This window comes from Bombina bombina, chromosome 7 (genome assembly GCF_027579735.1).
Source record: "Bombina bombina isolate aBomBom1 chromosome 7, aBomBom1.pri, whole genome shotgun sequence".
NCBI classification, from domain to species: domain Eukaryota; kingdom Metazoa; phylum Chordata; class Amphibia; order Anura; family Bombinatoridae; genus Bombina; species Bombina bombina.
In genome coordinates this window covers 259,654,519-259,679,022 of record NC_069505.1, presented here as the reverse complement: position 1 = coordinate 259,679,022, position 24,504 = coordinate 259,654,519, and the positions used below count along the sequence as shown (strand labels likewise).

The following is a 24,504-nucleotide window of genomic DNA, read 5'->3' as shown; positions in this document are numbered from 1 at the left end:
CAAATCGGTATCACATATTCAGCGCAAGGACTTTACGCGGCGAAAATTTAGACATTTTACAAAATTTTCACCTCGCCACACATAGGCAGGTGCAGCAAGCCTTGCGCTGAAAATGTAAGCACTGTAACTCCCTGAAAATATAAACTAACACCTAATGCATGCGCAATATCTACCTGTCAACCGCAATCCCCCACCGCAATAACTAATAAAGTATATTAACCCCTAATCTGCCAACTCCCACATCGAAATATGCCTAATTAAACTATTAACCCCTAATCCGCCATTCACCCACATCACAAACTACCTAATAAAGTATATAAACCCCTAATCCGATGAACCCCCACATCGCAATATGCCTAATTAAACTATTAACCCCTAATCCGCCGAACCCCTACAACGCAATAAACCTAATAAATCTATTAACCCCTAAACCACCAACCCCCCACAATGCAATTAACCTAATTAAGATGTTAACTCATAAACTGCCAACCCCCCACAACGCAAATAACTAATTAAAATTACTAAGCCCCATAACCTAACACCCTCTAAATTAACCCCAATTACCTAAAATTAAAAAATACTAAATTACAATTAAAATAAAAAAACCTAACATTGCTTAAAAAACAACAACAAAAAAACTAAGTTTAAAATTAATCTAAAATGACAAAAAATAAAAAATCTAAGATTACAGAATTTAATAAACCAAATGATCAAAAATAAAAAAATAAACCTAATCCCTATGAAAATTAAAAAGCCCCCCAAAATAAAAACACCCCCTAACCTACAATAAACTACCAATAGCCCTTAAAATGGCCTTTTGTAGAGCATTGCCCTAAGTTAAACAGCTCTTTTATATTTAAAAAAAAACTAACTTCTCCCCTTACAGTAACCCCCCCCGACCCACTAACCCCCCCCCCAAATAAAAAAAATCTAAAGTGGCATTTGTATGGGCATTGCCCTTAAAGTGGTATTCAGCTCTTTTACTGCCCTTAAAAGGGCATTCAGCTCTTTTACAAGTGCCCCAAAAAAAGCCTAACTCTAACCCCCAGATAGGTACTCATGGTTCCTGAAGTCCGGTGGTGAAGTCTTCTTCCAAGTGGCGACCTCTTCTATCTTCTTCCAGGACCGCGGAACTGAAGACCAGCGACCACGGAGCCATGGAGCATGGAGGATCCTCTTTGTACAATCACCGCCGTTTGCTAAATATTGAATGCAAGTTACGCGTTCAAATGATGTACCTTGCATTCCGATTGGCTGATTTAAATCTTCAAATTCAAATCAGCCAATAGGATGAGAGCTTCTGAAATCCTATTGGCTGATTTGAACAGCTGATTTTCTTATGTGCCAGCAGTTTCTAAAGTTTATCCAACTTACTGCACTTTATGAACTGCTGCCGGGGTTTATGTGATTCCCCGATGTGCAAGGTGAAATTACGGGCGGCGCAGGTTTCAGCAGGTACGCTGAAGCCTGCGCCCTATATGTAATCTTGCCCTTTATCTCACATTTCTAAGTGGGCTCCATTTTTCAGCTGGTTAAGATTCTCTGGTAATTATTTTTTATTAATTACTTGTGATACTAGATTGTGCACTATTCTTAGCTCAGGACTGCAATATTGATAGCGCACCCTGCAGTATCAGTAGAGCTCCACTTGTAATCTAGGCATATATAAGAGTTAAATGGACACTCGTGATATGGATTGGTACTGTTGAGTTAACAGCTTACCCACCAATGTTTTTTTTATTTATTTATTAACGTTATTGATGTAATAAAATAAATGGATATATGTATGAGTTGTTGCCCAGGGCTGGGATTTTAAGTTAAATGTTAGTAATGAGAAATAAACAACTTTTCATGATCAATTATAAACATAGTAATTATTTTACTTATTGCACAGAGCCCTATATTATACTATAGCAGATTTGAGTATGGTTGAATGTTTGTTGCTGCATTACATGTGATGTTAAATGTTTCCTTTATATTTGTTATAAATAATTTGATAATTACTGGAACAATGTATTGTTCCTGTATAACAAAATGTTACAATAACTTTTGACCTTTGTTTACAAAATGATTGTACTAACAATGTTGCTATTTTGTGAAAACAAATAGAATAAAACATTTTTTTTTTAAAACATAGTGCTTGTTTTATTTATTATAAAGGATTTTGGAGGAAATAGGTTAATATTATTAAAAGTAACCCACACCGCAGGGCTTTCACAAAACACAAATAATTTAATGCATTTCTCAGCAATTGGCCTGAATACAAGGGGTGACCCTGCAAAAAAGCACCAGGAAATGTATAAAGCAGCCGTGCAGGAAACACTGTTATACTAATCACAAGCACTGGGTGCAATACACAGGTTTGTAAATGCTGATTAAGCTTTTATTTGTCATCCCAGAGAGGAAGCCTTGGCACCAGAGGCAGTTATAGGGGTGCTGATGGGGTAACTTTACCTCCCCAGTCATTGCTTAGCAAGCTAGTGCCTTTTATATGCCCAACTGCCCAGTTCTCCACGCGGAGCAAAGAGAGATGTAAAGGAGACAGGGAATTATAAAGAATATTTTAGGAGAAAAAAACATGAGTTTACTATTCTTTATCCCAGCTTTACTGATATTAAACTTTATAGGAAATGCAAAAATAGATATTCCTGTTCTGAATAAATCAACTTGTTCTAGAGGAGTTGTATTCGTCAGCCAGTGAGCTGTAGGTACCTCATTTACAACTGCATGTCCTGTTCAATTCACTTCAAATCTAAACAGATTTCACTTCACTTCAAATCTAAACAGATTTCACTTCACTTCAAATCTAAACAGATTTTACTTCAAACCATTATAGTGTTAAAATGACCTGCTCTAAACCATTACAACATGTAATACTAACACTAGCAATGTGTAATGCTATGGGGCAAAGGGGTTAAACGCATGCTTAACCCCATGGTATGCAGGTACTATGTCACACAGTGCTTTTGTCAGCGTTCTGTGTTGTTGAAGTACCTGTGTTCAGCACAGAGGGATGTGTTGTGGTTCCCACTGTCAGCTTAGATAGAGGGAGCCGTAACCAGGGGGCAGAAAACATCTTATCCCATATCTAACCAGTAGGGAAGTGTATTCCTTTGATTTGGCATAGAACAAATGCCGATTATGGCCACAGCTAGAGGCCTTTGGCTATTTTTGGAGCCAGATTTCTTCTTGTGAAAATACAGCACACAAAGATCTGTGCGAATCTTCAGGTTAGCTCTCATGTGAAAACCAGGACCTAAGTTTTGTAGCGCTCCCCATAGAAATCTATTAGTTGAGGGAGTTAGCACAGCCGCACTATCCGACCTCCAGATATAATCCCACCCAAGGCTTTCACTCAAGCGCCACCATTTTACTTTCAACTTGTAATATCAGCGCAATATAAGAGCACTATAGATTTAACAAAAGCAGTTCTAGCACTAATATTTTTGTGCTCCAATTGTAATCTAAGCCTTTATGGGGAATTAAACGTTGAGTTTGAACAGCCATTACATATATATATATACAGTGTGTGTGTATATATATATATATATATATATATATATATATATATATATATATAATAAAATGAAACAAACACAAGGTATGTCATGTTTCATTGCAGATATTTTGTATACCAGCACTTATTGTCCCTGGTGGACCTAAATCATAAGGAACAATGATCTGATTACCGTACAGCACCATGTGAGAGTAATGACATAGACCCTGCAAGACAGAGTTATTATATATCTCCAGTCATAACAGGCGTCATATGGAGATTTACAGACAGGGTAAGGCGAGTATTGTGCTTTCAATATAAAGGCTGCAGCACGTTCCAAACAACAAAACAAAATAAAAATGATAAATGTTTATCAAATATTATTTCTCTTTTAGATGTAGTATATATAATACATTTAGCATAAAAAAGATGTGAATTAACTCATTTGCCTGATGAAACGGCTCTGCGTAGCCGAGAAACGCGTTGCATGTGTTTTAAACTTTTAAATAAACAATTTTAATTTTATACCCCTTTGGAGTTCTTTCCAAGTCCTTCCTGCCTATTTTTGGATAGTTTGGCGTAGTTTGCCGCTTTGTTTTTCCAAAACGCCAACAGAGTATCGTCACTGTGGAAGGTGTGTGTTACAGCTGACCGCTGATTGGTCATTTGGTCTACCGGACGAAGGTGTGGAGACAATCCCTCTTTGGATTGGTGGAAGGATCCCTCGTGATTGCCCTGAGAATCGAGCTGAGTGTTTGTCTGCCGGGCGACGAATAGGTCCCGGTCTGCTGTGTCTTGCACCTGTAGTGCCGCTCCGCTTGTGAGTAGTTCTTTTGCTGTTTGCTGTCACGCCAGTTTGTTTAAACGTTATCACCCGATTGGCGCCTCTTTGTTTCCATTCTAGGAAGTTTCTCACAGATATTTTGTATACCAGCACTTATTGTCCCTGGTGGACCTAAATCATAAGAAACAATGATCTGATTACCGTACAGCACCATGTGAGAGTAATGACATAGACCCTGCAAGACAGAGTTATTATTTATCTCCAGTCATAACAGGCGTCATATGGAGATTTACAGACAGGGTAAGGCGAGTATTGTGCTTTCAATATAAAGACTGCAGCACGTTCCAAACAACAAAACAAAATAAAAACGATAAATTTTTATCAAATATTATTTCTCTTTTAGATGTAGTATATATTATACATTTAGCATAAAAAAGATCTGAATTAACTCATTCATTTTCACTGTTTACAACTTATCTTGAGTCTTCCTGGAAGCACAAGGGTTAATATGCGCTAAATCTGAAGCTGGCAGAGCATTCAGGTGCAAATCTAACTATAGAAAGAATTCCACACCTTTGTGCCTTGGGATATAAATTACTGAGTGAGACACACCTATCTGTGCAGGGATTACAGTACTGAGCAAACAGATGGTCACCCTGAGAGGAGATCCTGTGTCTAAGCTGCAACCCCCAGCAACGGGGTCTATTCTAGACCCTCTGTATGTGAGTGGGGTTAAGAATTGAGTTAGGTGATAATGTGGGACATGGAGTGAGTTCAAATGTTTTGTAGCATCAAACACAACAGATTTATTATTGTGGGTTAAAAAATGTTTCAGTCTCTCCTGCTCAAGAGAACAGGAAAGTGTCCCAGTAAAAACGCTGTGCGCCCCTCACTTCGTTTTATGCCTGGTGTGTATGGCGCATGACTGTCAGTCACTATAATTACCAGGGACACTGCAACAGATTAGGGTTGCAGGAGAACAGATCAAACCCACTGACTGTTATGATAATTCCACCCACTCTGCCTTCCCCAAAGCACAATGTTTATTGCACTCTGTGGGCACAAACTATTACATATTGTGTGGTTCAGCTCTTCTAATGTAAAGGAGGCAGAGATGCCACAATATGCAAAAAAATACAGTATATACATGAGGCCACAGCCAGTGCCAAACTCACACTTCAGGGTAGGTTTTTACAATGCAGAACAGTCTTCTAACTCAATTATACCACAAGACTGGAGGTCAAAAACAGGACTGTCTTGAGAAAACCAGGACAGTTGACAATTATGGACTTTAAAATTACGGGCGCTGGCAGCTCTAGAAGTCACTTGATGGGTGCTACAAACCCTTCATTATTACTGCAGATCCCCCCTCAATTCTTAAAAATGTCAGGCGTAATTTTACAAGATTTCACATTGTGTACATGCGCTCGAGTTCTCCTCTGGGCAAGAAGATAGGCCAATGGGTAAAAGATGGATTTAAATAATAAAAGTAGGAGTTACAAGCAAAAGAAATATGACGCACAACCAGCAGCATCCTCTGCAGGACCTTCATAAAGGGGCATCTGTCTCTGCCTATTATAAAACACCAGTCAGCCAGCGACTTAAATTAGATGGCGGCCATCTTGGTTAAGGATGCCATGAGTATTACGCATGCGCTGCATCTGGCTTCCCTCATTCTTGTGCTATTGTTTATGTCGGCCAGTGGCTATCGTAGTTAAGTCTACACAAAAATTGTTATTGTTTAAAAAGATAGATAACGACTTTACTACCCATTCCCCAGCTTTGCACAACCAACATTGTTATATTAATATACTTTATAACATTTAAACCTCTAAATCTCTGCCTGTTTCTAAGGCTCTATAGACAGCCTCTTAATCAAATGCTTTTGTATTTGCTTTTCACAACAGTAGACTGCTAGTTCATGTGAGCCATATAGATAATAATGTGTTCACGCCCACAGAGTTAATTAAGATTTAGCACAACACAGTATTAAATGTAAGTCAATAGATAGTAAATACAAAGTCATGTGTTCAGGGGGCTGTCAGAAGAAGCTTAGATACAAGGTAATCACAGAGGTAAAAAGTATATTAATATTACTGAGATAAGGAGCAGTCTGCAGAGGGTTAGATACAAGGTAATCACAGAGGTAAAAAGTATATTAATATAACTGAGATAAGGAGCAGTCTGCAGAGGCTTAGATACAAGGTAATCACAGAGGTAAAAAGTATATTAATATAACTGAGATAAGGAGCAGTCTGCAGAAGCTTAGATACAAGGTAATCACAGAGATAAAAAGTATATTAATATAACTGAGATAAGGAGCAGTCTGCAGAGGCTTAGATACAAGGTAATCACAGAGGTAAAAAGTATATTAATATAACCGAGATAAGGGGCAGTCTGCAGAATCTTAGATACAAGGTAATCACAGAGATAAAAAGTATATTAATATAACTGAGATAAGGGGCAGTCTGCAGAATCTTAGATACAAGGTAATCACAGAGGTAAAAATTATATTAATATAACCGTGTTGGTTATGCAAAACTGGGGAATGGGTAATAAAGGGATTATCGATCTTTTAAACAATAAAAATTATATTGTAGACTGTCTCTTTAAGATCTCCAGCAAATGTTCTTCCCATATGATACAAACTACTAAATTAAAGGAACACTAAAGTCAAAATTAAACTTTCATGATTCAGATAGAGCGTGCAATTATAAACAACATTACAATTTACTTTTATTATCAAATAAGCTTTTTTTCTCTTGTTATCCTTTGTTGAAGCATAAACTTAGGTAGGCTGATAGGAGCTTAGGAGCGTGCATGTGTCCTTAGCAGTCTATTGCAGCATTGTTTGCAGCTTTGTATAACATTACAATAAAGATTGTTGCAAACACTACTGCCATATGGCTAAAGACACATGCACGCTCCTGAGCTTACCTAGGATTACCCTTTAACCAAGGATACCAAGAGAACTAAGTCAAATTGATAATATAAGCTAATTTGAAAGTTGTTTAAAATTCCATTCTTTATCCAATAAATTTAAGTTTCATTTTGACTTCAATGCCCCTTAGCATATAATATTTAAGGTGCCGCAAGAGCACAGTATATCCATTAGATAAGTTTTCCTCCAGTTAAATGAAAAATAATAAGTGCATATAAATAGATTGTTATATAAACCTGAAGGCCTTATTGTCTATAGCAGTGCTTTCCAAACTGTGTGTCGTGACACATTAGTGTGTCGGCAGCAGTGTGTAGGTGTGTCCCTACTACAGCACAAATTTTTTTAATTTAAATTTTTTATTTTTTTATTTTTGGGTTTCCGACTTTCCGCGTGCCTGCTACGCATATCACATGGTTGACTCTTGATTGATACCTAGTGGGTCACAGATCATCTTAACCTTTTGGCACAGCTCAGTGGGAACTGAAACTATTCCCATTGGTGGTTTAGGCAGCACATTGGCTACTGACTGCACATGTAGTCAGTGTATGGGATAGCAGTGTGTTTGCAGTGCAGGCAGTAGTCAGTGCAACTCGCAAAGCTCTGAGGGTGGCAGCTTAAACGCTAAGCTGAAGTCAGAAGTAAAAGTGTTTATTTTCTGCAGCTAGCTCCCAGTAGTGCATTGCTGCTCCTGCTCTTGATATATGGATAGGAAGTGGAAGCTTAAAATGCTTGATGATGAAATGCGAGTGTCTTTATCTAATATTCCACTAAATATTCAGAAACTGTGTTCATCCCATCAACCTCATACATCCCATTAAAATAGTAAGTAGCTATTGGTGGTATTAAACTTTTTTTTAATTCTTGCACATACATACTGTTACTTGTAAATACATTTCGTTATTATATCACTTATGTATGTGTCCGTATCTCTTAAAACCGTTAGTTTAACCTCCTGTTTGCTAGTACAGCTGAATTACTGTGTCGCAAAATTATGTAGGTTAAAAAAGTGTGTCAACCACATGAAAAGTTTGGAATGCTCTGGTCTATAGTATGTATTATATAAATATTGTTTGCTGAAATGCTGTTAGAGTAAATAGGTGTGTTATACCTGCCCTGTTTGTCACTTGCAACATTGTAGCAGGGAGAGAATTAACAGCTCAGGTCACTTCAGTGTGGTAAAGCTCTTTCCATGAAAATATGATCACTAGAACAGCAGTGAAACATCACAACTCCCTACTGACACCAAACTGCCCCCACTAACCCCCTGCTGACACCAAACTGCCCCCACTAACCCCCTGCTGACACCAAACTGCCCCCACTAACCCCCTGCTGACACCAAACTGCCCCCACTAACCCCCTGCTGACACCAAACTGCCCCCACTAACCCCTGCTGACACCAAACTGGCCAAACTGGCCCCACTGACCCCCTGCTGGCACCAAACTGCCCCCACTAACCTTAGTACCCTGCTGACACAAAACTGCCCCCACTATCCCCCTACTAACACCAAACTGCCCCCACTAACCTTAGTGCCCACTGACACCAAACTGCCCCCAACACCCTGAATTCCCACTGACACTAAACTGCCCCCACCAACCTGAGAGCCCCACACATTTTATCTTGAGACATGTTTATGTTGCTATGTAGTGCTCTTTATGTAAAACAGAGACTCCTACACTTACAATACAGGGTCTAAAATAAATATTGTGTGTGATTTCTCTCCATGCTGGCGTGGCTTTGACTATCAGGCCCTGGATCATAGTCTGTCTATAGCCACGGACGCTCTGTATTATACAATGCACAAACACGTCTGCTACAGAGTACTCTGCATTATCCTGCACAGGAATACCGGAAGGTATTAAACTGCCATGACTCATTTTAAGCAACTTTTCCATTTTACTTCTATTATCAAAGTTGCTATATTGGTATCTTTTGTTGAAAAGCATACCTAGGTAGGCTCAGAAGCAGCAATGCAGTACTGGGAGCTAACTGCGGATTGGTGGCTGCACCTATATACCTCTTGTCATTGGCTCTCCTGGTGTGTCTAGTTAGCTCCCAATAGTGCATTGCTGCTTCTTCAAAGGATACCAAGAGAATGAAACACATTTACCAACAAAAGTAAATTAGAATGTTGGGTTTAATGTCCTTTTAATGTATCTGTTTGACAATGACATTTTAGGGAGGCTGCTACAATATTGCAATTAATTCCTATATAGATTCAGGTCTGTAATGATACACCTTTCCATCGTTTGCTTTAGAACTACTTGGGCGAGGTCATGTTAAGAAATCATTATACAGCTTTCACAAAGCTCCTTATGTTGATGCCTCAGGGTTCAAACTTCAAATGCTGCCCCACCTACCACGCCCAGCTCAGATGTGAATGATGTCATGTGTCTGGGCTCCTCCCCTGAGGTCTTCCCTGCAGGAATGTTCTCTTCTAGTCTTTGAATTCCAACCATATTAACCCACTCCAGGCCTCCAGAGATCACGTATTCTTGGAGAAGCTTGTCCCTATCTCAGATAACAAACGGTAACTTGGTCTGTGAATAGAGATTCACTGAAATATTGTTTTAGTCTACTGGGTGTTGTGATGTACAAGTCAAAGGCTTTTGACCAGCTTAGTAATGGCAGAATGCTGTAAACATATCCTAACCTGTACCCTCAGGCACACGTCTGATACCCCAGTGTACTCTTCTGTATCTACTGCAATACAATACATAATATTTTATCCAATGAAGCAAAATTACTAGTGCTTCACGTATAACCAAGACTTTTAATATATTAAAATCTCTATAAAGAAAAACGTGACCTGTCGTGCCACATAAATGAATTCACCTTGTTATAACTCGCTTTGAAGTTTCATTTCTATGCAGGGTATAATTATGCTACAGGTCTCTTGTTCACTTAGGATCTACCACCTGGGTTGTTATGTTATTGTATGAATATCTCTGCTGCTGAATGTGTTGATGTTTTTGGCAGGGCTTTATTTTACTGCTTATAGCTACCCTTTTTACTGGCGTTTTCTACTACATTCTTTATGAAAATGTAAAATCTTCCTTTTTTCATAGGGGTCATGGGCAAATAAATGAAAAGTTAAAACTCTACATGTAATGGCTGAGTGTTTGTCTGTAATAGCACAAGTTGCTGTCTGTCTGTACTAGCACCAGTAGCTGTCTGTCTGTACTAACACCAGTAGCTGTCTGTCTGTACTAACACCAGTAGCTGTCTGTCTGTACTAGCACCAGTAGCTGTCTGTCTGTACTAACACCAGTAGCTGTCTGTCTGTACTAACACCAGTGGCTGTCTGTCTGTACTAACACTAGTAGCTGTCTGTCTGTACTAGCACCAGTAGCTGTCTGTCTGTACTAACACTAGTAGCTGTCTGTCTGTACTAGCACCAGTAGCTGTCTGTCTGTACTAACACTAGTAGCTGTCTGTCTGTACTAGCACCAGTAGCTGTCTGTCTGTACTAACACCAGTAGCTGTCTGTCTGTACTAACACCAGTAGCTGTCTGTCTGTACTAGCACCATTAGCTGTCTGTCTGTACTAGCACCAGTAGCTGTCTGTCTGTACTAGCACCAGTAGCTGTCTGTCTGTACTAGCACCAGTAGCTGTCTGTCTGTACTAGCACCATTAGCTATCTGTCTGTACTAGCACCAGTAGCTGTCTGTCTGTACTAACACCAGTAGCTGTCTGTCTGTACTAACACCAGTAGCTGTCTGTCTGTACTAACACTAGTAGCTGTCTGTCTGTACTAGCACCAGTAGCTGTCTGTCTGTACTAACACTAGTAGCTGTCTGTCTGTACTAGCACCAGTAGCTGTCTGTCTGTACTAACACTAGTAGCTGTCTGTCTGTACTAGCACCAGTAGCTGTCTGTCTGTACTAACACCAGTAGCTGTCTGTCTGTACTAACACCAGTAGCTGTCTGTCTGTACTAGCACCATTAGCTGTCTGTCTGTACTAGCACCAGTAGCTGTCTGTCTGTACTAGCACCAGTAGCTGTCTGTCTGTACTAGCACCAGTAGCTGTCTGTCTGTACTAGCACCAGTAGCTCTCTGTCTGTACTAGCACCAGTAGTTGTCTGTATAGCACCAGTAGCTGTCTGTCTGTACTAACACCATTAGCTGTCTGTCTGTACTAGCACCAGTAGCTGTCCATCTGTACTAGCACCAGTAGCTCTCTGTCTGTACTAGCACCAGTAGCTGTCTGTCTGTACTAGCACCAGTAGCTGTCTGTCTGTACTAGCACCATTAGCTATCTGTCTGTACTAGCACCAGTAGCTGTCTGTCTGTACTAACACCAGTAGCTGTCTGTCTGTACTAACACCAGTAGCTGTCTGTCTGTACTAACACTAGTAGCTGTCTGTCTGTACTAGCACCAGTAGCTGTCTGTCTGTACTAACACTAGTAGCTGTCTGTCTGTACTAGCACCAGTAGCTGTCTGTCTGTACTAACACTAGTAGCTGTCTGTCTGTACTAGCACCAGTAGCTGTCTGTCTGTACTAACACCAGTAGCTGTCTGTCTGTACTAACACCAGTAGCTGTCTGTCTGTACTAGCACCATTAGCTGTCTGTCTGTACTAGCACCAGTAGCTGTCTGTCTGTACTAGCACCAGTAGCTGTCTGTCTGTACTAGCACCAGTAGCTGTCTGTCTGTACTAGCACCAGTAGCTCTCTGTCTGTACTAGCACCAGTAGTTGTCTGTATAGCACCAGTAGCTGTCTGTCTGTACTAACACCATTAGCTGTCTGTCTGTACTAGCACCAGTAGCTGTCCATCTGTACTAGCACCAGTAGCTGTCTGTTTGTACTAGCACCAGTAGCTGACTGTCTGTACCAGCAGCAGTAGCTGTCCGTCTGTACTAGCACCAGTAGCTGTCCATCTGTACTAGCACCAGTAGCTGTCTGTCTGTACTAGCACCAGTAGCTGACTGTCTGTACCAGAACCAGTAGCTGTCCATCTGTACTAGCACCAGTAGCTGTCCATCTGTACTAGCACCAGTAGCTGTCTGTCTGTACTAGGACCAGTAGCTGTCCGTCTGTACTAGCACAACTATTTGTTTGTTTGTTTCATAGGGGTCATGAGCAAATAAATGAAAAGTTAAAACTCTACATGTAATGGCTGAGTGTTTGTCTGTAATAGCACAAGTTGCTGTCTGTCTGTACTAGCACCAGTAGCTGTCTGTCTGTACTAACACCAGTAGCTGTCTGTCTGTACTAACACCAGTAGCTGTCTGTCTGTACTAGCACCAGTAGCTGTCTGTCTGTACTAACAACAGTAGCAGTCTGTCTGTACTAACACCAGTAGCTGTCTGTCTGTACTAACACTAGTAGCTGTCTGTCTGTACTAGCACCAGTAGCTGTCTGTCTGTACTAACACTAGTAGCTGTCTGTCTGTACTAGCACCAGTAGCTGTCTGTCTGTACTAGCACCAGTAGCTGTCTGTCTGTACTAACACCAGTAGCTGTTTGTCTGTACTAACACCAGTAGCTGTCTGTCTGTACTAGCACCATTAGCTGTCTGTCTGTACTAGCACCAGTAGCTGTCTGTCTGTACTAGCACCAGTAGCTGTCTGTCTGTACTAGCACCAGTAGCTGTCTGTCTGTACTAGCACCAGTAGCTGTCTGTCTGTACTAGCACCAGGAGCTGTCTGTCTGTACTAACACCAGTAGCTGTCTGTCTGTACTAACACCAGTAGCTGTCTGTCTGTACTAACACTAGTAGCTGTCTGTCTGTACTAGCACCAGTAGCTGTCTGTCTGTACTAACACTAGTAGCTGTCTGTCTGTACTAGCACCAGTAGCTGTCTGTCTGTACTAACACTAGTAGCTGTCTGTCTGTACTAGCACCAGTAGCTGTCTGTCTGTACTAACACCAGTAGCTGTCTGTCTGTACTAACACCAGTAGCTGTCTGTCTGTACTAGCACCATTAGCTGTCTGTCTGTACTAGCACCAGTAGCTGTCTGTCTGTACTAGCACCAGTAGCTGTCTGTCTGTACTAGCACCAGTAGCTGTCTGTCTGTACTAGCACCAGTAGCTCTCTGTCTGTACTAGCACCAGTAGTTGTCTGTATAGCACCAGTAGCTGTCTGTCTGTACTAACACCATTAGCTGTCTGTCTGTACTAGCACCAGTAGCTGTCCATCTGTACTAGCACCAGTAGCTGTCTGTCTGTACTAGCACCAGTAGCTGACTGTCTGTACCAGCAGCAGTAGCTGTCCGTCTGTACTAGCACTAGTAGCTGTCCATCTGTACTAGCACCAGTAGCTGTCTGTCTGTACTAGCACCAGTAGCTGACTGTATGTACCAGCACCAGTAGCTGTCCATCTGTACTAGCACCAGTAGCTGTCTGTCTGTACTAGGACCAGTAGCTGTCCGTCTGTACTAGCACAACTATTTGTTTGTAATGCTGCCTCTTTTTTTTTCTAATTCGTCTGAACACGCACCACTGTCTATCTTTCTCAACTCACACTTTTGAGTATGGCTTTGGGTCAGAAAAACAGTCCTTCTATTTGGAGAGCGACATTAGAATTCTGTCTGGACAAGCAACTTTATACCAGAATGCCCATCTAATCTGCACAGGCTCCCATGTGAACATCTGGCATAATTAACTTTATGAATATCCTAAGCTTTCTAGAATTATTGTATTGTATTTGTCACCTCTGCTTGCAAAGCTATTCTATGCATCAACTACCACTTATGTGACTTCTGAACCTTCCTTTATAATATGATCTATTGTTCAGCTATTCCCTTTTTCCTGTCTGGACCAACATCCAAACAACACTAAGTCCCACATCCTGCAGCTATTGTCCCCAGCACCATGAGTGTCTTCTAACACTTGTCTAGCCTAGATAAGTAAATTAAAAAAATATAAATCTATCATTTTAACACCTACCTCATTATTAACTTTAGCAAGGTAAGTAACTGGTATTTTACATCAGTCACAAGATATCTAATGGGTCATGTGACCTTTCATTTAAAGAGACTCTATACCTGTGATGTGAACCTTGGCTACCCCAGATGTTTCAGAACTACATTTCCCATGATGCTTAAGCCCTCTGCAGTCTATTTGAGCATCATGGGAAAAGTAGTTCTGAAACATCTGGAGTGCCAAGGTTCGCTATCACTGCTCTATATCATATAATGTGAGGTCTCAGCTGTGTTAGATTATTTTTGGTTGAGAGGGTGGTGTCTTCTCTTTAACCAATTGAATTTAATTAGCTTAGCTTAGTGTCTAATGGATCACATATATTTCATTCCTCATTATTCAATATCTCATGTTTATATAGATTTAAAGATACACAGAATCAACACTCACCCTTTTATTATTCTAAACCTTGTGTATAATGGGTTATGAATTTTACATTATGACTAGTGATATCTAGAGGGTTAAGTGACTCATTATTCCTCTATACCTAGTGTTAAACTGCTTAGAAAGCTGATACTTTCACACCAGCAAACTGATAGCCACAGGGTCACATGACCCCTAATTTTAAAAAGGGGATTCTCCTCTTTCAAATTAGAGGCTTCTTGCCCTGATATGTTAAAGACTATTTTACTGCATATCTCAAGAATGGGTGTGACCCAACCACAGAACATGTCCCCCCATTAGCACCCATATGTCAAGCCATAGCTACATCAAACAAAACACAAACAATGTGTCAATTTGTTAATTTGACAAAAGTGCAAAAAGAAAATGCTTCAGTGTGATAGGGGACTTATTATGCCCTATGGAGTAGATCACAATCCTTTAGAAAAGTTTCAAGTCTATGGGGGTTTTCTTAAATATATAATTTAATAATAATTTCTAAAGGATTGTGATTGGTCCCCTATAAGCAGCAATGCAATACTGGGATCTAGCTGAGCACATCTAGTGAGCCAATGACAACAGGCATATCGTGTAGCCACCAATCACTTGCTACCTCCAAGTAGTGCATTTCTGTACCTAGGTATGTGCATTTATGTACTTAGGTATGCTTTTTAACAAAGGATACCAAGAATAATTAAGTAAATTCTTTAATAAAAGTAAATTATAAAGCTTCTCAACCATGAAATTGTAATTTTGACTCTGTCTCTTTTCTTAGTTCCACTATATCTGGGGATCCTACAAATCCAATGTGTCACCACTAGGCTGTACTAAATGTGTGCTGATTGATTAGAACTAAATATCTGCACTATGTGTGTGTGTGTATATATATATATATATATATATATATATATATATATATAGGTATACCCCGCTCATACATCGGGTTAGGGACCGGAGCCCCGCTGTAAAGTGAAAACCGCCTTAAAGTGAAACAAGGCAGTTTTAGCTTTCTTTTCACTTGCTAGTGTGTTTAAAAATTTGAAAACATGTTTGAACTAACATATATTAGGGGTGCAATAGTGATACGTTTAGTTTAACACTAGCACAGCACAAAATTCAATTAGTATTCAATAAATACTGTATCTGTAAAATAGTGACAATTACTGTAGTAAACTTTGCCAAACTATAGCACTGAGATACAGATTGCACTGTAATGCTGTAAACAGAGTGAACTAAGCATAACAAAATGGTGCCATTCACTTTTCTCGCAATCTCACGATGATTACAGCACTGTTTTAAAATCCTTGGAGGTTGAACTTCAGCTCCACAAAGCGCTGTATTAGTGAAGCACTGTAAAGTGAAGCGCTGTAAAGTGAGGTATACCTGTATATACAGTATATATATATATATACACACAAACGCACACATATATTGCTTTAAAATAGTCTAAATATGCCATTCTTTCATGCTTCAACAGTTTATGCCAATTCATATTTATTATTTCTCATACTAATTATTTTTAACCAACTTAAACACAGATGGGAAAAATATTTATGTAAAGAAAAAGTTGTGCATATGCAGGTGCAGAAGTTCACACTCTATCTAAACACAATTGTCTTCTGCTAATGAACAGGCTAATTAGGTGACAAAAGGAGAGAGTGTAAATCTTCACTTTCATTGTGATATCCCCATAGGAACCTCACAGTGCTTTGCTTTATGCCACAAAAATGTAGCTCTGTTGTAAAATATGGGGGTTATTTGAAACATCTGTTTCCAGCCAGGATACCACTTTAAAGATGTAGAAATAAATAATAATAAAAAAAACACAATTACCTTTGTTGCACAAGCATAATCCAACAATTTGAACCCCCTGGTCCTGTTGTATGTTCCAGGAAAATCTTGTACCAACAAGTTTTCAGGACTCTTGGTTTGTTATATTTCTTGAGCTTTGAATACAATCTTGGAATAAACAAAGAGATGTTTCTTGTATGAAGAAGAAATTTTCTATAAATATTCCTTTAAGGACATTTCCCAAAATGTTCTTCTTGTGCAGTTTTGCTCTGTTCTTCTCTCTCAGATTTTTTAAACATGTAGCCTAAAGCCACAAAAAAGATAGAGAAGTGTGATTAATAGCCCAGTCCTCCCCCGGTTCCCTGTAGCCAATAGATAGGAAGATATTTAAATCTGACATATAAACCCTTGTCAACCAGGTGAATGGATTTTGGAGTTTGACTCAGAATTTCTCTTCTAGAATTTCATTGAATCCTGAACAAACCACTCCCCCTGCTTCTGACTTTACACAATAATAGATTTTATTTGTTTCCAAGAAAATCAAAGACTTTGGTCTCATTTTTCTTCTGGGGGAGACATGTAGCTGGACGAAGAAATGTGGCTGGGTATAGAGGACACAATACTGCTGTTAGTCTGTGTATTTAATAGGATAAGCTATTTTACAATGTCCCTTAGAGTGGGACCATTTAGTTCAGAGGAGATTGTCACAGTTTGGGAAGTTTTAGCACTGTGTAAGTATGGGATGTATGTGGTTGCATATCAGAGGGAATTTTATACATTTACAAAACACCACAATAAAATACAAAAAAAGAAGAATATTAACTCACGTTGATAAAGAGGCACAGATCAAAATTCATTGCCTGAATTTTTTTAGGAGTTGTCAAATTCCAATCAGTTAGAAAACCCTGCAATAATTTGTTTATCTTGCTCTTTCCAAATAGCATACTTTGTCCAAATGTTAATCAATGCAATTTTTTTAACACAGAGTTTAAAATACAGCAAATATTATATAAATATTATATAGCAAATACACATGTTTAAGATCATCACAATATTAATGTATGATTGCAATGAGTTGTTTGGAAGTTTAATGTTATGTACATTATAAAAATACTCAAAATGAACGGAAATTATTAATTGCACAAATCTAATTAATTGATGTTAATGGTTAAAGTAATAGTTAATTTGCACAGCTTTTAAAAAGATAGATAAATCCTTTATTACCCATTCCCAGTTTTGCATAACCAACACTGTTATATTAATATACTTTTTATCGCTGTGATTTCCTTGCATCTAAGCCTCGGTAGACTGCTCCTTATTTCAGTGCTGACTCCTAGGTAAATCCACAAAGTGAGCACAATGTTATCTTTATGGCACACATGAACTAGCACTGTGTAGCTGCGAAAAACTGTCCAAATGCACTGAGATAAGAGGCGGCTTTAAAGGGCTTAAAAATTAACATATGAGCCTACCTAGGTTTTGCCTTCAACAAAGAATACCAAGAGAACAAAGTAAATTTGATGCTAAAACAAGTAAATTGGAAAGTTGTTTAAAATTGCATGCCCTATCTGAATCATAAAAGTTTAATTTTGACTAGACTGTCCGTTTAATATTACATGTCAGAATGCCATACTAACGGTTATGTTTTACCTAAGAGTCCTTCTATGACAAGTTGCAGCGGAAACCTTAGTAGCGCAGACATGGGAGCAGCTGCTATAGACTTCTATAGAGCGTGCACTAATAGAAAGATTGAAAAAAGGAAACCTTGAAACTAAATGGATAATGAATAATAATAATAAACAACTCCCTCAATGGAACGGACCACATTAACATGAGCAGAAAAATAAATGAAAACTTGAAATTGTTAAATAAAATAAATCACGGTAACATCATCACCTTTGCATTAGAAAGACACAGCGGGAGGAGATACTTCAGGGCAGGTGCTCAGTTCTTACACAAGATTATATCCAGCTGTAGGTATCTGGTCAAGAGCAGCCTCACCCTTCAGGCTGAACATAACACATACATAAACCTATGTGACTGCCATAGAGCATGCACACTAACAGGGACTCAGCTGTGGAAACAGTTTTAGCCATCCAATCAATAACAATGTGGTGCATATATAGGTAACTAGACATGAGGTTTCAGATACCTCTGAATGCGGAAGTAGGTGGCCTAGCTATTTTCGGAGCCAAATTTATACTTCTGAAACAGAAACACATTAAAATGAAAATTTGATAATAGAAGTAAATTGTAAAGTTTTTTAAAATTGTATGTTCTCTCTGAATCGTGAAAGAACAAATTTGGGTTTTTATATCCCTTTAACTTGCTCTTACCCATCCGATGACTATTTCACCTGTGATCTAATTCAGATAGTACGGAAATCTGGAGTACAAAACTTATGATCAGGAGGATTGTGATCACCAAACCCATTGCCACCCATGCATTTTAAAGGTTAATTTCCCGCTATCTGGTTGGATCCAATGTGAAAATTCCCTATTACAGAAAGGGTTTAATCGTTTGGATTACGATCACCAAGAACTTGATACACGTGGATCGGGAACTGAAAAAACACACGCTAAACAGGATCTAAAGGACTGGAATTAACCCTTATGTTTCTTCTCTAAGTATCATATTTTGTCTCAGATATATTTACCAAATGGTCAAAGGGTTAAATCTTTTTTTTTTTTTTTTTTAGAAAATTAAGGTTATTTCTGTTTATCTCATTTCAGATGTTGTGAGTCATTCCACCCACAACAGAAGAGGCTACATATCCCCAGCTCCGGCACACACAGCTGTGTGTTGTCTGCACAAATCATCGATATATCAGCAAGAAGCAAGTTACATCAAATCTCAGTTTTGCATTCACTTACTCATTCAGTACAACCACAGAAATTCCTTACACTCTGATGCTAGATCACTTTAATTAAAACCATCCAGGATAGTGCAAGAGATTTGAATTCTGTAACATTTTTACAATTTTTAGATTGGTTTCTCACACATTTAACTCTTGAGAAAATCACCAGCTATATACTATGGAATCCCTGAATCAAACAATGATATTCAATAGTAAACCTTATACAAATAAACTACTTGAAAGGCCTTGACTTTTTGTATAAATAGGCATCCTAAATGGCAGGAATAATTTTTCAGTAAAAAGATGCCTTTGTCAAGACACATTTGTGTTCTCAGATTGATTTGGGTGCAGATGTGGGAATTTAGTCTAAAGCTTCTAAGGGCACATGGACCACTCATGTTTTGGTGGCAAACACTTCTCATTTAAATGTATTCAAAGATCAAATGGACCTCTCAGTTTTTCACTTGGTTTGGCAATCACAATTCTCCTGATCACGGGTTTTAGCTAAGCCTGATTTTCAAAGTATTATCACAATAGTGCTGTGTTCTAAAGGTATCCACATTTCGTCTGAATCTGCAGGTGAAATGTTCTAAAAGGATAACATATTTTGAAGATAATCTTCAAGAGGTGTATTATTACATGTGTATATAGGGTCAGATTACAAGTGGAGCGATATTTAACACTCCCACTCGAGTGTTAACTCCACTAGAAGTAAGCTTTTTGCACTCGTCGGGTTGTGCTCATATTACTCATCGCTTGGACACTAACCCGATGAGCGTAAAAAGCCGAAGGCGATAACGTATTCCCCCCATAAGTCAATGAAGCAACAAAAGTGGGGGGGAGCTAACACACTACTCGCACGTAAACCCAATAGCATATTCTAAAGTGCGCTAACCCGACATGACAATATTAATATTTCATATTCCAAATCTGTAAATATGTTATATTTATTCATAAATACATAAATCTATACATATCTGATGGCCATGATTATATATTAGTATAGATATATACAGATATATATATATAGGAATATCTATTTTATAATATATAGAACATACAGGCATACCTCAGAGATATTGCGGGTTCAGTTCCAGAACACTGCAATTAAGCGAATATAGCAATAAAGTACATTAAATTTATTAACCCCTAATCTGACCCCCCTACACCGCCGCCACCTACATTCAATTTATTAACCCCTAAACCTTAGTCTAACCCTAACACCCCCTAACTTAAATATAATTTAAATTAATCTAAATAAATATTCCTATCATGAAATAAATGATACCTATTTAAGAATAAATACTTACGGCTAGATTACGAGTTTGGCGTTAGCCTTAAAAAGCAGCGTTAAGGGGTCCTAACACTTCTTTTTAACGCCTGCTGGCATTACAAGTTTGGCAGGTACAGGTGTACCGCTCACTTTTCTTCCGCGACTTTTCCATACCGCAAATCCCCTTACGTCAATTGCGTATCCTATGTTTTTAATGGGATTTTCCTAACGCTGGTATTACAAGTCTTGGAAGAAGTGAGCGGTACAGCCTCTACCTCCAAGACTCCGACCGCATATAAAAGTCAGTCGTTTAATGGGTAGTTTTATGGGCTAACGCCGGAACAGAAAGCGCTTAACTAAAGTGCTAAAAAGTACACTAACACCCATAAACTACCTATTAACCCCTAAACCGAGCCCCCCCCCCACATCGCAAACACTATAATAAAATTATTTAACCCCTAATCTGCCGACCGGACATCGCCGCCACCTACATTATACCTATGAACCCCTAATCTGCTGCCCCTAACATCGCTGACACCTACATTATATTTATTAACCCCTAATCTGCCGACCGGACATCGCCACCACTATAATAAATGTATTAACCCCTAAACCCGCCGCACTTCCGCCTCGCAAACACTATAAAATTTGTTATTAACCCCTAATCTGCCGTCTCTAACATCGCCACCACCTACCTACAATTATTAACCCCTAATCTGCCGCCCCCAACGTCGCCGCTACTATATTAAATGTATTAACCCCTAAACCTAAGTCTAACCCTAACACCCCCCCTAACTTAAATCTATTTTGAATAAATCTAAATAAAATTACTATAATTAAATAAATTATTCCTATTTAAAACTAAATACTTACCTATAAAATAAACTCTAATATAGCTACAATATAACTAATAGTTACATTGTAGCTATTTTAGGATTTATTTTTATTTTACAGGCAAGTTTGTATTTATTTTAATTAGGCACAATAGTTATTAAATAGTTATTAACTATTTCATAACTACCTAGCTAAAATAAATACAAAAGTACCTGTAAAATAAACCCTAACCTAAGTTACAAGTACACCTAACACTACTCTATAATTAAATTAATTACCTTAACTACCTACAATTAAATACAATTAAATAAACAAAATTACGAAAAAAACAAACACTAAATTACAGAAAATAAAAAAGAAATTACAATATTTTAAACTAATTACACCTAATCCAATCCCCCTAATAAAATAAAAAAGCCCCCCCAAATTAATAAAATTCCCTACCCTACACTAAATTACAAATAGCCCTTAAAAGGGTCTTTTGCTGGGCATTGCCCCAAAGTAATCAGCTCTTTTACCAGCCCTTAAAAGGGCGTTTTGCGGGGCATTGCCCCAAAGTAATCAGCTCTTTTACCTGTAAAAAAAAGAAATACAATACCCCCCTCAACATTACAACCCAACACCCACACACCCCTACTCTAAAACCCACCGATCCCCCCTTAAAAAACCTAACACTACCCAATTGAAAATCACCCTACCTTGAGCCATCTTCACCCAGCCGGGCATCAGTGGTCATCCGATGGGGCAGAAGAGGACATCCAGACTGGCAGAAGTCTTCATCCCATACGGGCAGAAGAGGACATCCGGACCGGCAGACATCTTCATCCAAGCGGCATCTTCTATCTTCATCTATCCGACGAGGAACGGCTCCATCTTGAAGACCTCCCGCGCGGAACATCCTTCTAGGCCGACGACTACTCGACGAATGACTGGTCCTTTAAATTACGTCATCCAAGATGGCGTCCCTCGAATTCCGATTGGCTGATAGGATTCTATCAGCCAATCGGAATTAAGGTAGGAAAAATCCGATTGGTTGATTTAATCAGCCAATCGGATTGAAGTTCAATCCGATTGGCTGATTGGATCAGCCAATAGAATTGACCTCGCATTCTATTGGCTGATCCAATCTAATACCAGCGTTGTTTAAAGTGAGCGCTGGAAAAAAAAGGCTTGTTAGCAACGCAAGTTTTTACCGACAAAACTCGTAATCTAGCAGTTACATATTAAATAAACCCTAAGTTAGCTACAATATAACTAATAGTTACATTGTAGCTATTTTAGGATTTATTTTTATTTTACAGGCAACTTTGTATTTATTTTACCTAGGTACACTAGTTATTAAATAGTCATTATCTATTGAATAACTACCTTGTTAAAATAAATACAAAAGTACCTTTAAAATAAAACCTAACCTAAGTTACAATTACACCTAACACTACACTATAATTAAATTAATTCCCTAAACTAAATACAATTAAATACAATTAAATAAAATTAACTAAAGTACAAAAAAACACTAAATTACAGAAAATACTAAAATAATTACAAGATTTTTAAACTAATTACACCTACTCTAATCCCCCATATAAAATAAAAAAGCCCCCCAAAATAATAAAAAATCCCTACCCTATACTAAATTACAAATAGCCCTTAAAAGGGCCTTTTGCGGGGCATTGCCCCAAAGTAATCAGCTTTGTAATCTGTAAAAAAAAAAGACAATACCCCCCAACATTACAACCCACCACCCACACACCCAACGCTACTCTAAAACCCACCCAATCCCCCCTTAATAAAACCTAACACTACCCCCTTGAAGATCACCCTACCTTGAGACGTCTTCACCCAACCGGGCAGAAGTGGTCCTCCAGACGGTCCGAAGTCTTCATCCTATCCGGGCAGAAGAGGACCTCCAGACGGGCAGAAGTCTTCATCCAGATGGCATCTTCTATCTTCATCCATCCAGAGCGGGTCCATCTTCAAGCCAGCCGACGCGGAGCATCCTCTTCCAACGACATCCAAATGAAGAATGAAGGTTCCTTTAAATTACGTCATCCAAGATGGCGTCCCTTGAATTCCGATTGGCTGATAGGATTCTATCAGCCAATCGGAATTAAGGTAGGAAAAATCCTATTGGCTGACGCAATCAGCCAATAGGATTGAGCTTGCATTCTATTGGCTGATTGGAACAGGATTTTTCCTACCTTAATTTCGATTGGCTGATAGGATTCTATCAGCCAATCGGAATTCAAGGGACGCCATCTTGGATGACGTCATTTAAAGGAACCTTCATTCTTCATTTGGATGTCGTTGGAAGAGGATGCTCCACGTCGGCTGGCTTGAAGATGGACCCGCTCCGCTCCGGATGGATGAAGATAGAAGATGCCGTCTGGATGAAGACTTCTGCCCGTCTTGAGGTCCTCTTCGGCCCGGATCGGATGAAGACTTCTGCCCCTCTGGAGGACCACTTCTGCCTGGTTGGGTGAAGACGTCTCAAGGTAGGGTGAGTTTTAAGGGGGTAATGTTAGGTTTTATTAAGGGGGGATTGGGTGGGTTTTAGAGTAGGGTTGGGTGTGTGAGTGGTGGGTTTTAATGTTGGGGGGTTATTGTCTTTTTTTTTACAGGTAAAAGAGCGGATTACTTTGGGGCAATGCCCCGCAAAAGGCCCTTTTTAAGGGCTATTTGTAATTTAGTGTAGGGTAGGGCTTTTTTTATTTTGGGGGGCTTTTTTATTTTATTAGGGGGATTAGATTAGGTGTAATTAGTTTAAAATTCTTGTAATTATTTTATTATTTTCTGTAATTTAGTTTTTTTTTTGTACTTTAGTTAATTTTATTTAATTGTAATTAATTTATTTTAATTTGGGAAATTAATTGAATTATAGTGTAGTGTTAGGTGTAATTGTAACTTAGGTTAGGTTTTATTTTACAGGTAAATTTGTCTTTATTTTAACTAGGAAGTTATTAAATAGTTAATAACTATTTAATAATTATTCTACCTAGTTAAAATAAATACAAAGTTGCCTGTAAAATAAAAATAAACCCTAAGCTAGATACAATGTAACTATTAGTTATATTGTAGCTAGCTTAGGCCTAGATTTGGAGTTCGGCGGTAAAAGGGCTGTTAACGCTCCGCGGGCTTTTTTCTGGCCGCACCATAAATTTAACTCTGGTATCGAGAGTTAAAACAAATGCTGCGTTAGGCTCCAAAAAAGGAGCGTAGAGC

The 24,504-nt window shown here is 38.8% G+C and overlaps 1 protein-coding gene across 1 annotated transcript in view; it reads right to left on the bottom strand.

The window, feature by feature from the left end:
• COL7A1 (collagen type VII alpha 1 chain) overlaps window positions 1-16,625 on the bottom strand; it is a 398,512-nt gene extending 381,887 nt beyond the window's left edge. Inside the window, exon 1 of the mRNA XM_053689357.1 lies at window positions 16,361-16,625. The gene's annotated coding sequence lies outside the window, so the exon portion shown is untranslated. The remainder of the gene's footprint in view (window positions 1-16,360) is intronic.
• Between the last annotated feature and the right edge of the window lie 7,879 nt (window positions 16,626-24,504).